General features: G+C 42.8%; 2 protein-coding genes across 17 annotated transcripts in view; one reads left to right on the top strand and one right to left on the bottom strand.

The window, feature by feature from the left end:
• CYFIP2 (cytoplasmic FMR1 interacting protein 2) overlaps positions 1–13,431 on the top strand; it is a 133,726-nt gene that overhangs the window by 107,477 nt on the left and 12,818 nt on the right. The gene's annotated exons all lie outside the window — the stretch shown is intronic.
• FNDC9 (fibronectin type III domain containing 9) overlaps positions 1–13,431 on the bottom strand; it is a 52,862-nt gene that overhangs the window by 31,869 nt on the left and 7,562 nt on the right. The window lies entirely within an intron of this gene.

The following is a 13,431-nucleotide window of genomic DNA, read 5'->3' as shown; positions in this document are numbered from 1 at the left end:
GCTGGTACTTTAGTGAATATTCATTTATCAAATAATTTTGAGGAGTAGGATGATCATTTTAAAAAGGATGTAGGATAACTAAAAATAGGCCCAAAAAATCCAGATAGAAGCTTTGTACTGCACATGGGAAGATGCTGATAGTATATACTAAATGATAAAAATAGATTACAGAAGAGTAGATATATTCTGTTCTTATTTTAAAATATATGCTGAAATGGTATGTGCAGAGAAGAACTGGGCAGTTCAAACTCTGGGAAAGGCTATAGCAGTGATGACTCCTGGGTGGTGGAGTTATACATTTTTTCCTCCTTTAAAAAATTTATCTGCATTTTCTAATTTTTTGAAAGTGAACATAAAGATAGCCAATAAGAAGAAAAGAGGCTAAAGTGGCAATCATTAAAACATACCTAAGTTAGTAATTTTCCAGAGGACAGTCTTTGCCTAGGGGCTGAATTAAGTATTTGGTGCATTCCTAGAAGAAAATGACAAATTTCAAGTCAAATACCACATGTAAGGTAACTAGATTATTAATGATGATGGTCATTGAAAATCAAGAACAGCAAATTTGTAGTTTGAATGCCACTGCCCTTTTCTAGTTCACCATGGCTGTCAGTCGATCCTGCTGCACCTGAATTGGTGTCAGAATCCTCTCCAAAAGCCACTGCTGCCTCTCAATAGTGGTTGATGTATGAGGTGACCCCAGGACCATCACTAGCACACATGTTGCCTTCAGGAAATCATAAAAAGGTATCCTTCCTCAAGACATTTCACTTCTTTTTTTTTTTTTTTTTTTTTTTTTTTTTTTTTTTTTTTTTTGAGACAGAGTCTCGCTCTGTCGCCCAGGCTGGAGTGCAGTGGCGCAGTCTCGGCTCACTGCAAGCTCCGCCTCCCGGGTTCACGCCATTCTCCTGCCTCAGCCTCTCCGAGTAGCTGGGACTACAGGCGCCCGCCACCACGCCCGGCTAATTTTTTTTTTTTGTATTTTTAGTAGAGACGGGGTTTCACCGTGGTCTCGATCTCCTGACCTCGTGATCCGCCCGCCTCGGCCTCCCAAAGTGCTGGGATTACAAGCGTGAGCCACCGCGCCCGGCCCTTTCTTTTTAAATATATTAATTTTTAAAGAATAACATCTGCTAGAAAGTGATTATAAACAATCTCTGATTTCTGCAGTGTGCTTGGCATTCCCTAGGATGTGATGCCAAGGCTACACTTGCTACATAAACGATACCCAGCAGCCTTGGGTAGTAAACTCCCCCCATAACCCCAAAATAAGCACAAACCCTGACAAGATGGTATCATTGTCTCCCAGCAAAAGCAGCAATGATCTGAGACCCCTGGAAACTGCCCGTTGTTCCAGCATTGCAGGTGCTGGCATTTGTCCTGCTTTGGTATCTGGGCAGCAGCTTTCCTCCCGAAATGCCCACTTCCACCTGGTCAGATGCACAGTCCTGTACAGCAAGGCAATGCAGCAAAGCCCAGGACACTAACTAGATAGGGCTCACCAGTTAGCTGTTCCTTTTTCAAGGCAGCATGGGGAAAGGAGGACTGTGGGTCTCTATTCCAATTAAATTGCTAACTTAATTCATTTTTATTTCCTGTCTGTGAATTTGCTGATTGCACATTCCAGTCACTTGTAATAAACATAGTTAGTTCCTGGGGTCTTTGCTGAAGCATCGACTGCATTGCAAGCCCAGCCTCTCCCTCCCAGCACCATTATGGTTCTGAAGGAGACTCATTCTAGGGGGCAGAGTCTGCTGCCTAATGACGAGTAACGGAAACTCATGCTAGGGACATTTACTACCCAGAAGATTCTAAGTGGCCACTTGGAGTTTTAAAATCAGCATTCCCAACTTGAGACTTGTTAAAGGCACCCAGGAATCCTCATGCCTTTGTCCCATCTAGGGCTATAAGACCATCAAGTAGAACACAGTGAGGTTGATATTAAAGAAGATGATTGCCTGGTAGGCCCAATGGCCACTCGGAGATGAGACCAGGCCTTTGACAGCAAGACAATCCTGAGAGGCCATAGCTCTGGTTTATCACCCATTTCTTCATTTAATAAGAAGTATTACTCTATTTACTTATACTCTGCCTGTGTCCAAAGGGAGACACCATACCTATCAAAGAACTGGTGTCATTAAGTCTGGAGACTCTTACACAGAATGAGGCCAAGGGGAAGGGCAGGGTGAGTTGCATGAGGCTCTCTCAGCCTGATTTCAGGTTGATTTCCATGGTCTCCACTGGAAACCATGTATCTTTGGATTCAGAAATCTTGGGTTCAAGTCTTCCCTCTATACTGGATAGCTATGAGACTCTGTTATATTCTCTAAGCCTAGCTTATCCAACCCATGGCCCAGGACGGCTTTGAATGCAGCCCTACCCAAATTCACAAATTTTCTTAAAACGTTGAGTTTTTTTGCGATTTTTTTTTTTTTTTTAGCTCATCAGCTGTCGTTAGTGTATTTTATTTTTATGTGTGGCCCACGACAATTCTTCTTCCAGTATGGCCCAGGGAAGCCAAAAGATGGGACACTCCTTCTCTAAGCCTTAGTTTCCACACCTGAAAAGTGCTGGGACTAAGGAGCTACCTCAAAGAGTTCTTAGTGTTAAATGTGGTAATGAATGCAAAGTCTCCAACGCTTAAGAAGCAGGTCCTCGGTTACCAAGAACCCCCTTTCCTCCTCTTGCCATGAGCAAAGAGACTTGGATCGGCCTTTTCTCTAAGCCCTGTTAGAACTGAAAGCCTGGCTCCTGACTGCCAATAGTGCTGTGGCCCACACTCCTCACAAGCCCAAGCCAAAGATGCCCTACTCCTTTCATATCAGCCACCTCATTTTATCCCTGATTTCATCCTCCTTCTGAATAGGATGGCACCTTTCCTCCCAGTTCAAAACCCTGCCCCTCCTTCTCAGGGCCATCTCACAGCCATCATTTCCTCATCCTCCACAAACCCCTGGTCCTTTTATTCAACACACATTTTATCAAATGCATTTCTCTGCAAGGAACTTGGTGGTGGTTCTCTCTCTTCTCAGTCTCCAAAGCCCTTTGTCAGCAACTTCTCCTATTGCACCCAGTTGATTCTGTTTTATTTCTCAGTCACAGGTGTCCTTGGATCTCCTCTCCACTAGATGATAAACTTCATTGAAATCTTGTTTTTATAGAGCTCTACCTGTTGTAGTGTTTCTCGCAGCATCCAGGCCCCTCCCTGGCTCCATGGAACATGTCGTCTTCATCTCTGTGCCTTTGAGCTGTCTGCCAGATCACAGAGCAAGCACTGAATAGATATTTGGTGACCTAAAGAAAGGAATAAAGAGGTAGCAGCAAATGCAAAGAAGTGGCATCTTCCCTATTCCTGACTTGAAAGGCGTCTTTTTATCCCTGTTTAGGTTGTATGCTAGTAGACATGGAAATGTTCAGAATTTATGTCTTCCCTTGAACTCAAGGAGCAATTTGTGCTTTTTTTCCTCTTGGGTCTCATATAGTCAGAGGAACTGAAGTCTCCAGAAGGGTCTTGGTCACCCTGAGAAGCACCCACTCGTGCAAACCTTGCACTTGCGCAGTTCCTTTCCCCTGGGGTCAGCCTCCATCCCATGCTGACTTCCAAGTTCAGATCTACTCTGCAGACTCTGCAGGGCCCAGGCCTCACATCTAGTTGCCTTTTAGACATCTTCTATTCCGTGTCCACACACATCAGAAATTTACCTTGCCTGAATCTGACCTTGGCTTCTTCCTCCTGCCTGCAGCCTCGCTGTCTTCTGACTCCACCAACGGCACCATCGTCATACAGGTGCCCTGGGCAGGGGTCCTTTTCCTCCCGCCCTCATGTCCAGTCATCAGGTCTGTGGCCTCTGCTCACTTCCTTCTATCTCCTTTGCCGCTACTCCTGGCCCCGCTTTCTCCTGCTTGGACTCTTCCAACACCCCGTTTGCTCTCCCCAGTCCTTTCTCCCTTGCAACCAGAAGGTGAAACTGCAGCTCTGCCATTTCCCTGATGAAAACCATCAGGATAATATCCAGAAAACTAAGAGAGGCTTAGAAGATTCTTCCCAAACCGCTCCTGCCCACCCCTTCCTTCCTGTCTCGTATCACTTTCCTCCAGCACTGAAAGCTTCAGTCTACCTTGGCTCTCAGCCCTGCCCTACTATGGCCTCTTGCTTTGGGGCCTTTGCAGGTACTATTCCCCCTTAGCTGTCCAACACTCACCCCTGGTTCAAGTTAACGTCCTTCTTCAGAAAGCCTTCCCTATCATCCTCCCCAAAAGTCTGAATTGGTTGCTCCTCTTTGCATCCCCATAGAGCTCAGGCATACCCCAATTGTAGCACTTACTAGAATTGCCCATTTACTTGTTTTTGTCATCATCTTGGTAAGGGTTGTGCCTCTGGTCTCCCTCACCTACTCCAGCACCTTGCAGAAAGCCTTGTGCCTATTATTTGCTATATAAATGAAAGAATGACTTAATCTCTGGCTCAGACTCTATTCAAGTCAGAATGAAAGTCTTCAGAATTTGGTACAACCTTTTTGGGTATCTAGATCCTATTATACACATGTTCTCTATATTCTTGCTGGCCTCTCATATCAGGCCAACGAGAAAAATATAGAGAACGTGCAGGTCCTGCGCATAGGTTGTCCCTCAAGAAAATTCTGTCTCAATCAATGTTTACATGAGATGTGGGTTACTGCCCTGGTCTTCCATCAGCAGCTCAGATTTCAGGACCCTGGGCTAGATTAGACAGCCCAATCTGCAGATGGCTTAGTGGAAGCCCCGAATGAATAAGAGCTCTGGTAAGTTTTTAAAAAGCAAAGGCACTGTGGGCTGGAGGGGCTTGGAAGACTCCTAGAAGGTAAAACTTAAATGGGGCTTTATGGGATGGATAAGACTGAGTAGAAAACTTTGGGTGGGGGTAAGAGGGTCAGGGAAGAAGGAATTTGTGGGTACAAACTGATGTGAGTGGTCTAATTATAGACTTGGAATCACATCAGCAGATTTATAAAAATTAGTCCGTCTGCAAAGAAATTATTTAAACCAATTCAGGGTTGAGGCTACCTCTGGAAGTTGGGAATAAAGGTATCAGTAATTTCCTATTTCTTTGCACAGAAGAAGGTAGCTCAGACTCTTGTTCTTCTTCAAACTGTGTATATACTACAGTTTAAGTTTAAAGAATGTTAGTTGCTATAACCAAAAACCCAGTAAGTCAATAAATGATATGATCCTGTCAGATATGAGTGAGGCTGAAGTTTCTTAGGTGTTAAGGTTTTAAGTAATTTTCTGTTTCTATTTTTGGTAACTTTGCAATTTAATGACATGTATATATAATGAAGGGGGAAAGTCAAGCTTCCCAAGGCTTTGGCTGCATTGGCTGCCATGGAAAAACAATGGGTGTCGAAGTGGGGTGGCTCCTGGATCTAAATGTCAGCCTTACTGCTTATTTAAGGATCTGTGTGGGGACCTAGTTAGGAAAGTTCACCTAACTACCAGCCTTGATGTCCTTGTCCACAGGATGGGGACAGTGAGCCCTATCTCACAGGGCTGTCCAGAAGCATACAGCAGGCAAATGACAGAAAGCAGCTAGCTCATTCGTTAGTGCTCAGTAATGTTCATTGCCTCTCCTTCTCTAAAGAGAAAAGTGGTTGTATTTTACAGACTCTTGGTTCTAGAGACTTGGAGACCATTTAATTCAGCCTCTTCATTTTGTTCAAGTTGTTAATTGCACATTATAACAAATCAAATACTACAGATGAGCTTTTGATGAAAAACATCCTACTTGGCTCTACTGCACCTCTGCCCACCTGCATTCCCAATTCCCAGGGCAGCTTATCCTGTTTCCAGTTCTTCCAGTTACCTCCATAACACTCATGAGGGTAACATATTTCTTAATTAGCAACTTTAGACAATACTTACTGACTCCCTACTTGGAAAGATGAGATTTTATCTCATTTATCTCTCTCCCTCTCTTCCTTTCAACATTTGATTATATTACTGCTTCTGTTGTTTTCTCTTGTAATCATAGATAATATACTTACACCTCTACTGCTTTTAGTAACAGGATTTAGTATCTTGACTCCTTTCCAGGAAAGGACAAAAGACTGAGGAAATTACCGCCCCTCGTGCTCCCACTTCCTGCCTCTTGTCGACTTCACTTTTACTTCATCACCACTGTATTTTTTTTATAATACTTGTATTTTGTTCTACATCTGTCATTTGTCCTTAAGTGTAGCCTAAAACAAAACTATTTTTATGAAACCAATGCAAATTTTTTTCTTTTTTGTTTTTTTGAGACGGAGTCTCACTTTGTCACTCAGGCTGGAGTACAGTAGCTCAATCTCAGCTCACCGCAACCTCCACCTCCTAGGTTCAAGCAATTCTCCTGCCTCAGCCTCCCAAGTAGCTAGGACTACAGGTATGTGCCACCATGCCCAACTAATTTTTGTATTTTTAGTAGAGATGGGATTTCACCATGTTGGCCAGGCTGGTCTTGAACTCCTGACCTCAGGTGATCCACCCACCTCGGCCTCCCAAAGTGCTGGGATGACAGGCATGAGCCACCATGCCTGGCCCCTATGCAAATATTTTTCTTTGCTGGATCAAGTGGCATGCCAGGATTTCATTTCCTTCCCCCTCTGATTCCAGCAACAAGACTCCAAAAGCTCTTTATTTTCAAGTTGAGAAAAAGTAGTTGCTTTCAGGGTTCTTTTTTTCAAGTTCATTTTTTAAAGTAATATATGTTCAATGTAGAAAACAGTAAATGCATACAAGTAGAAAAAAAACAAAGGGAAAGAGAGTGGGAAAGAAAATTAAAAACACCTGAAAATTCCACTACATGGACAATTCTTAAAACCACTTCATATAGTTCACAGAGTAATCAGTAAAATTGAAGAGATAATACTCCCTTTGTTATAATAAGGAAAAACACATATGCCCCGAATAGAAGAGATTGTGTTCTAAGGCTAAATTCCCTTACATGCTGGGACTTTCAACTTTAATTCTACATAGTTATTGAGCATTTATTATATATTAGGCACTGTGCTCCCTATTGGGAATAAGATGTGGTCAAAGATAGACATTATCTCTACTTTCATGGAGGTTAAATCTCAGTGGTGGGGGAGTAGACAATTCATGAATTAGTCATGTATGGGAATGTGTAATATAGATTGAGTTAAGATGCTGGAAAGGAAAAGAACTTGGTTCTTTGAGGACATTTAACAAAAGAACCTACATGAGCAGGGAGGCATTGGGGTCAGGGAAGTCTTCCTAAAGGGAACGATGCTTAAATTGCGATCTGAAAGAATAGGAATTTACTAAGCAAAGAGAGTAAGGGAGAAGTGATGGATTAGACAGCATTCCAGAGACGAAGGTTCTGTGATGAGCACATAAGACAGCATGTTTGAATAATAAACAGCTGCTATGGCTGGAACAGTAAGAGTGGAGGGGAGAGGAGGGAGCTGAGTGGAGAGAGAACCCAGGCTAGGTGGTCTTCACAGGCTACAGCAAGGAGCCTTTCCAGCAGGGCATGGCTTGATGGGTTCCTAGGCAGAGTGGATGGTTTAATGTGGATCCTTTAAGATAAAGATCAGACAAGAGGGAGGTCAGCCTTTGCCTGGGCTCCCACAATGGAAGCTTGTTTGTATCCCTTACACAGGACTTTGTGTGCTCCAAAATGGATGTTTTTATCAGTCACAATGATCTCAGCTTGAATGCCAAACAAACACCTTCCACAAAAGGTATTGCAGAGTGTGTAGCCACCTCATCATGCAAACAGCCACATAGCTCATCTTCTGGGACCTTCCAGGCAAATGCTTTTCCATCTCTTAAGAAATTGCATCCTTCTCGCTTCTCACTTTCATTGATAAATGACATTACGAAGCACACACAGAAGTTTGCCAGCAGGAAGCACCCCCAAAGAACCACTGGTCCTGCAGTTTCAGTTTGCATTGGGGTGGCAGGGGCGTTGAAGGGGATAAATGGAACACTGTCTCCCCAAAAGAAATCTGAAGAAGCTCATCATGTAAAATGAACAAAACAGCAGCATTACTCTTGTAGAGAACCAGAGCCCTCTTCCCCTTCCGCTATCCTCTAAAATGGCTCCCAACACCACTTTACCCATATTAACAAAATAAAAAGTTGATAGTTCATGCAATGGCCAGCCTTCCAGTAATAAGACATTGCTAGGAACATCTGAAATGTTTGGAAAAGTGAAGGATGAGAACACTTGGCAGTGGGGCTATGTATACCAGTCCTCTGGAACAACTTCAATAGCTCCTTGGTACACTTAAAATTCACACTTAGCTCCATGCCTACAAGGCACCACCTGATCTGGTCTCTCCCTACCTTTAGGGCCTCCTACCATATGTACTACTACACCCTAACTTGTTCTCTGCCCCAGGGCCTTTGTACTGGAACGCCCATACCTCATATCTACATGGCTAGCTCCCTTGCTTCATTCCATTCTCTAATCAAATGTCACCAAATAATTCCATTCTCTATTCAAATGTCACCAACTCAAACGTCCCACAAAACCAAAAACAAAACCAGTTTTTTGTTTTTGTTTTGAGAGACAGTCTAGCTCTGTGGCCCAGGCTGGAGTGCAGTGGTGCAATCTCAGCTCACTGCAACTTCCACCTCCCAGGTTCAAGCAATTCTCCTACCTCAGCCTCCCAAGGAGCTGGGATTATAGGCATGCACCACCAAGCCTGGCTAATTTTTTGTATTTTAGTAGAGACGGGGTTTCACCAATGTTGGCCCCAAGGTGGTCTCCAACTCCTGAGCTCATGCAGTCCTCCTGCCTCAGTCTCCCAAAGTGCTAGGATTACAGGTGTGAGCCACCACACTCAGCCAAAAAGATCCTTTCTAACTACCTTGTAGTAGTCCCTTCCCAACCCCTGTCACTGTCTAGCCTATTACCCTGAAATGTTGTGATTTGTTTACTTGTTTTTATCTGTCAACTAGAACTTAAATTCTGTGGGGGCAAAGATCTAGTCTAACTTGTTCAGTATCATATCTGCAAAGCCTGCAACAGTGCCTGGTGCTCAATAAATATTTGTTGGATGAATGAATGGATGTAATAGTAGCATTCTCATACTTGGAGGACTGTCATGTAGACAAATTTATTTACTCATCTAAGAAATATTTATAGAGTAACAAATGTTTAGACATTTAATAAATTATTGAGAAATTATTACATGCAGGGCACTGGAGATGAGAGGCAGAAATAGAGACGCCATCCTTACCCTTACGGAGCTCTTAGTGTTGTGGTGGTTGATGTGGAGAAACGTGGAAAGAATCATACATGAGAATCAGCAGGACAGATTAATCAGTCTTCATAGGAGAAAGAGAAGATGCACCCCAGGGCTTAGGCCTGCGCAGATGAGGAGTTGATTGTGCCATTCTGTGAGCAAGGAACCCCAGGTGATAAGGGGGAGAAGGTGGTCAGCTTTAGAAACATTGAGCTGTGGAATATTCAAGTGGGAACATCCAACAAGGAGTTGGATATCCAGGTCCGGAGCTTTGGAGAAAAGTCTGGATGAAAACAGGTTTGATTAATAGTGGACAGTGAATGGTGTTTCAAGTCGTGGGAGTAGATGAGACAAACCAGGACAACAGAATAAGAAAACAACAACAACAACATTTAGGGGATGATCAGAGATAAAATCTGCAAAGATTCTGAAAAATAGAAGCCAAAATGGTGGAAACAAAGGCACACCTTGTCATAGGAGCTGAGGAGGACAGTGCCTAATACTTTAGAGACACCATATAGGATGAAGACTGAAAGGTATGCATTGAAGTTGGTGACAGTGCAGTCCTTGGTAATCTTTGCTAGAGACATTACCATGGCATGGTATGACTAGGCATGATATTTCTGTTTGCTGAGGAAGGACGGTGAAGACTAGGAAATGGAGAGAGATGTAGAAAACTCTTACAAAGTGCTTGACCCTTAGGGGAAGAATAGAGATAAAAGAGCTAAAGATACTAGCTTGAAAAATACATTCAGTGATACTCTAAAGAACAGAACAAGGATCTAGACTGGAAACTATTGGGAAGCAGCCTTGGCTCAATACCAAACTAAACTTTCTAACCATTAGAGTTGTTCAAAAGTGGATTGGGCTGCCTCCAGAAGAAATGAGCTCTTGATTGCTGGAGTTATGGAAGAATACCCTGAATGTTCTATTAGAAAAGAATAAAGGTATCAAATCAGTAATCTAGGCCTCCACTTTAAGAAACTAGAGCAATGGCACATGCCTATAATCCCAGCACTTTGGGAGGTCGAGGCAGGAGGATTGCTTGAGCCCAGGAGTTTGAGACCAGTCTAGGCAACAGTGAGATCCCCCATCCCTATTATAAAAATCTTTATTTCAATTATTTAAAAAATAAAAAAGAAACTAGAGAAACAAGAACAAATTAATGCAAGCAGAAGAAAAGATATGAATTAGTAAGGAACAGAAACCAGTTAACATTGAGACCAGGCGCAGTGGCTCATGCCTGTAATCCCAGCACTTTTGAGAGGCAAAGGCAGGCAGACGGCTTGAGCCCAGGAGTTCAAGACCAGCCTGGGAAACATGGTGAGACCCCATCTCTACAAAAGATACAAAACTTAGCTGGGTGTGGTGGTGTGTACCTATAGTCCCAGCTACTGGGGAGACTGAGGTGGAAGGATCAACTGAGTCCTGGGAGGTTGAGGTTGCAGTGAGTCATGTTCATGCCACTGTACTCCAGCCTGGGCAACAGAATGAGACCTTGTCTCAAAAAAAAAAAAAAAGAAAGAAAGAAAAAAGAAACCAGTAATATTGAAACTAAAAGCTGGTTTTATGGGGAGAAGAAAATCATTAACGCTGATAAACCTCTAGCCGAGAAAAAAAGAGAAGACACAAATGACCAGGAATGAAAGTGGGACATTACTACAGAACCCACAAAAATTAAAAGGACAATAAAAATGTTCTAAAGACAAATATGTAATAAACCCATAAATTAAACTTAAATGAAAGGAGCCAATTCCTTAAGAGACACAAACCACCAAAACTCACAAGAAAAATTGATAAGCTGAATAGTACTGTATCTATTAAAGAAATATCATTCCTACTTATAAAATAAACTTCCAACAAAGAAAACTCCCAACTCTGTCTCTACAAAAAAATTAGCCAGGTTGGTGGCACTTACCTGTAGTCCCAGCTATTCAGGAGGCTGAGATGGGAGGATCACTGGAACCCAGAAGGTCAAGGCTAGTGAGCCATGATTACACTACTGCATTCCAGCCCTGGCAAGGGAGCAAGACCCTGTCTCAAAAACAAAAAACAAAAAAAACGCACACCAGACACAGATGGTTTCACTTGTGAATTCCATCAAACATTTAAGGAGGAAATAGTACCAATTCTACATGGTCTCCTCTGTAACCACCCAGCAGGTTCACCTTTCCCACTGCCCAGAGAGAGCCCATTTATCCAGACAAGCGAATTGCAAGGGACAAAGAGTAATGCATGCAGAGCCAGCCATGCAGGAGACTGGAGTTTCATTATTACTCAAATCAGTCTCCTCTAGCATTCGGGAATCAGAGTTTTTAAAGATAATTTGACAGGTAGGAGCTTAGGAAGTGTGGAGTGCTGATTAGTCAGTTTGGAGTTGGAATCATAGAGGGTCGAAGTGAGTTTCTCTTGCTGTTTTCTGTTCCTGGGTGAGATGGCAGAACTCCTTGAGCCAGATTACCAGTCTGGATGGTGTCAGCTGATCCCCTGGAGTGCAGGGTCTGAAAAATATCTCAAGCACTGATCTTGGGTTTTAAAATAATGATGTTATCACCAGGGGCAATTGGGGAGGTTCAGACTCTTGGAGCCAGAGGCTGCGTGACCCTTAAACTGTAATTTCTAATCTTGTAGCTAATTTGTTAGTCCTGCAAAGGCGGACTGGTCCTCAGGCAAGAAAGGGGTCTTTTCAGGAAAGGGCTATGATCAATTACTGAATTCATGCCCCAAGTTAGTTTGGCCTATGCCCAGGAATGAACAAGAACAGCTTCCAGGTTAGAAGCAAAATGAGGTTCATTAGGTCTGATGTCTTTCACTGTCATAATGTCTCCTGTTATAATTTTGGAAAGGTGGTTTTGTCTCCAAAAAAATACAAACACGGGGAACTCTCCCCATCTTTTGAGGTCAACATTACCTTAATACCAAAACCTAAGGCATTTGAAAATAAAACTACAAATCAGTATCCCTCATGAATACAGAGCAAAAATCCTCAACAAAATGTTAGCAAATAAAATCGAGCAATACATCAAAAGGATAATATAATCAAGTGGGTTTATTTCAGGTATGCAAGGCTGATTCATCATTCAAAAATCACCCAATGTACTTCACCATGTGAATATGAAAGATTAGCCTGAATGATCAGTAAGCAAAGTTTTCAGGTTATATGATGAATGAAAGGATCTAAGCTTAGACACAGCAATGAAGGCCAGGTTATGGGATTTACTAGAAAAGAGAGAAACAAACACCTCACTTAAGAGAGGAGGAAAGGGCTATGCGCAGTGGCTCACACCTGTAATCCCAGCACTTGTGTAGACCAAGGCAGGCAGATCACCTGAGGTCAGGAGTTCGAGACCAGCCTGGCCAACATGGCAAAACCCCATCTCTACTAAAAATACAAAAATTAGCCAGGTTCAAACACAGAAAATGATAAACAGAGTGAAATAATACAGACCTATATATCCAACCACCAGCTTAAGAAAGAAAACATTGTAAATAGAATGAAAATTGTGTTTTTCCCACCACATACTACCTTGCCCTCCCTTTCCACTGAGACATAACCACTACTCTGGATTTGGTAGTTCTCACTCCCATGAATTTATTATTTCACTTCATAACGTATGTATCACTGAACAATACATATCATTATTGTACATGTTTTCAGATGTAAATAAATGCTATCATATTGTAGGTAAAAAAAAAAAAAAAAAAAAAAATTAGCCAGGCATGATGGCGAGTCCCTGTAGTCCCAGCTACTCAGGAGGCTGAGGCAGGAGTAATCGCTTGAATACAAGAGGCAGAGACTGCAGTGAGCCGAGATTGTACCACTGCACTCCAGCCTGGGCAACAGAATGAGACTCCGTTTCACAAAAAAAAAAAAAAGAAAAGAAAAGAAAAAAAAATGGTGAGGGGAAATTTTCCCCTCTGGATAAGAAACTGAGAATGACAGTCAGATCAGGCTGCTGTGAAGGGTCTGCAGAGTGTTCTTCCTCTGGTAGCCTCATTTCTAGGACTGATCTGCAGTTAAACAGGAGTTGGGGTTCCCCTCTTGAACAGCTGGCCTTTCAGAGTCCTGGATTGGCAGTGTTCCATCCATGCCTGGGGTAGAGGAAGGCAAGGACACCTGCAATCTTTACTTTCTCAGATGCGTAGAATCCCAAAGTGTCACAGTTTGAAATGGAGCCTGGATCCTACCTAATCCAAATGC

The sequence above is a fragment of the Symphalangus syndactylus genome, chromosome 7 (assembly GCF_028878055.3).
Source record: "Symphalangus syndactylus isolate Jambi chromosome 7, NHGRI_mSymSyn1-v2.1_pri, whole genome shotgun sequence".
Taxonomy (NCBI): Eukaryota; Metazoa; Chordata; class Mammalia; order Primates; family Hylobatidae; genus Symphalangus; species Symphalangus syndactylus.
Note: the sequence above shows the minus strand (reverse complement) of the source record. Positions and strands in the feature narration are given on the sequence as shown.